Raw genomic sequence first — 3,047 nt, 5'->3', positions numbered from 1 at the left:
GTTCTGCATAGTTCTGTCCTAATTATTGTTATTGATATATGACTCATTATAGACGAGGACCAAAAACACTTTTTTTGAGTCTTATTTGAACTGATGTAGTTTTATTTGTGTTTTAGCCGTATGCTAAACAAACACATTTCCAGAAACTAGAAGATGCCAAATGAAGTCTAATACATTCATCACAGTTCTTCTGTTATAAGCTTTTCCATTTGGGTAGGCCAAATAGGTGAAAATTCTATAAAAAGGATGGATGTTAAGGGGTTAAACCTTCTTGTAGTGCATTCGCTGCCATGTTGAAACTCCCTGATGCTGTTATGTTTATACCAAAGCAGCAATAACTCATACTATGTTGAATGATATGATTATTTATGACAAACTGATATTTATTCTTTGGAAAAATCATGACATTAGTTTTCTTCGTATTTGCTGCCAGAGCCCAGTTCTGAAAGCACTGTCTGTCCAGCTGTTGCTGTAGTTCTGGTTCAGTAGGAGACAGTAGATCATCAGCATAAAACAGAGACTTCACTTCTCAACTTCATTTATATACACATTCAGTAAAGTCTGACTAAAACCCCGATGAACACATCTTCTCTGGGTGAAGAACTCAGTTTGTTTGTCTCCGATTTTAAGAGCAAATACATTGATTTACCCAGATCATACACTTTGAGTCTGTAATAGAGCCCTTAATACCAGATAAAGTCAATAAAACAAGTGAATATCTTACCGCATTTGTTTGGTGTACGTGTTTAATCAAAGTGTGAAGGGTGCATACGTGGTTGGTGTTTTGGGAGGAAGCACATTTGATTTTTCCACTGGATGGACATCACAGTAGTTACCAGTGTCTGATTTGTCCCCAGTCCCATGAAGGGGGGAAATGAGCCCTTTCCACCAGATGTCAGGAAAACATCCTGACTCTAATACGATATTGAACAACTTCAACACTGCACCCTGCGTCTCTGGACTGCTGCATTTCAACATTTCATTTTTAAAGCTGTCTGGACCACAAGCGTTCCTTGACCGGAGAGATTTTGTCTGTGTGGTCGGTTCAGTTTGGGAAATCAAGAGGGTTTAATTGTCTTTAATTGTTTCTTCTAATGTTTGGAGTTTTTCTTTTATAATACATTAATCTGAATTAATTAGATTTATTGGTATTTCTTTGTAGAGATTTTTAAGATGTTTTGGATGGGTAATGCTTGTGGTTGCTTTGTGTTAAAGTTGTGACACATATCCCAGAACTGATGTTAATAGCGTTCGCAATATCTTCAAGTTTCATGTGGGTTTATTTTATTTTGTTTGTGTTCCTAGATGTATGTTTTTATTTGCTAAAAGTTTCATTGTTCCTAATGCGTAAGGCCGGGTTGTTTGGTGGGATGTTTTTCATTTGCTGTTGTTCTCAGGTCTTTTCTGATCGACTTGCATTCTTGATTAAACCATTTGTCAGCATTTTGCCTTTTTAACAGGCTTCCATTTTTGTTTTATACAGTCAGCTTTAATAGCTTCCTTATGAAATATCATATTGATACCATCAAGGGCCTTGTTTAAACCCTCTCTGGTAGGGGCTGGTATTGATTTTGGTCGTATTGATATGTCATTCATCAGATCAGGATGAATTTGTCTCCTCTATCTGGGGCCCATCTGTAAGTAGGATTTAATTTGTACAGTTTACTGGGTTCCTTTTATGTCTCTCATTTGATCCGAGAGTTTAAAGAACACTTTTATTTGGTTGTGGTCTGAAAGGGGGGATTGCTGTCTGACAGTGAATGCACTGATAGCGGAGGGGTCCATGTCAGTGACTGTATAGTCTACTACACTGGACCCACGAGCTGAGGAGTATGTGAACCTACCATTAACTATGTACAGGTCTAAGGCCTGACAGATGCACTGCCTCCCTGACACTTTGGTTTATTACAGAGTCAAAGTTGTTCTGATGGGTGATAGTTGGTTTGGTAAACAGGATAAACTGACCAAACACATGGTTGTTGCCCTGTGGGTCAATGACATCAGGTTCAGTTCCTGTTCATCCATTCAGATCTCCAGTTAGAAGCATGTTTCCCTGGCCCTGGAAATAGGCAATTTATAGATGAAGAGTTTCAAAAATGTTTTACTGGTGAGATCTGACAGCAAAGATCTCCTTTATACCACACCAAGATCCCCCCTTCAGTATGTTTTTTTATTTTATAGAGGGCACCATGACGTCATTATATCCTGGAGGACAGTGAGTGAGCAGATCATTTTGATCAATGTCTTTGATAGATTTCTTGAATTCAGGGTTTCCACTCTTCAGGTCAAAGGTTGAGGAGTGGAGACCCTGAATATTCCAGCTGCTTATATGAAATGAACACATTAAAACAATCAAAATGAACCCGTATAGTGAGACAAATATAAAAACACCTTCAACTATCTAACATTAACAATACTACATAATAATGTGACATAAATTCCATGGCGGCATTTTCACTAATACTACTACTGTACTGACTACTGCTGTTGATATTATTACTATTACTAACTAACAATACATTTCCATGTTCTGTTACTCAAGTGGGAAGATGTTCTGAGTATGTACATCTTAGTTGAACAGAAGCCGGGTGGATTGAGTACGCAGCATCTCCCTGATGTCTCCCAGTTCAGAGGTAGCGGGGGGGGGGGGGGGGGGGGGGGGGGGACTGTCACCGTAGGCTGGGCTACAACTGCTGCATAGCTCTGCTGCTGTTGGTGGGGAGGGGGACCAGGGGCAGTTGCTGCTGTATAGCTCTGCTGCTGTTGGTGGGTAGGGGGACCAGGGGCAGTTGCTGCTGCATAGCTCTGCTGCTGTTGGTGGGGAGGGGGACCAGGGGCAGTTGCTGCTGCATAACTCTGCTGCTGTTGGTGGGGAGGGGGACCAGGGGCAGTTGCTGCTGTATAGCTCTGCTGCTGTTGGTGGGGAGGGGGACCAGGGGCAGTTGCTGCTGCATAGCTCTGCTGCTGTTGGTGGGGAGGGGGATCAGGGGCAGTTGCTGCTGCATAGCTCTGCTGCTGTTGGTGGGGAGGGGGTTGGTGGGGAGGGG

This window comes from Thunnus maccoyii, chromosome 3 (assembly GCF_910596095.1).
Source record: "Thunnus maccoyii chromosome 3, fThuMac1.1, whole genome shotgun sequence".
NCBI lineage: Eukaryota > Metazoa > Chordata > Actinopteri > Scombriformes > Scombridae > Thunnus > Thunnus maccoyii.
The sequence above is the reverse complement of the archived record's forward strand: the minus strand, read 5'-3'. Positions refer to the sequence as shown.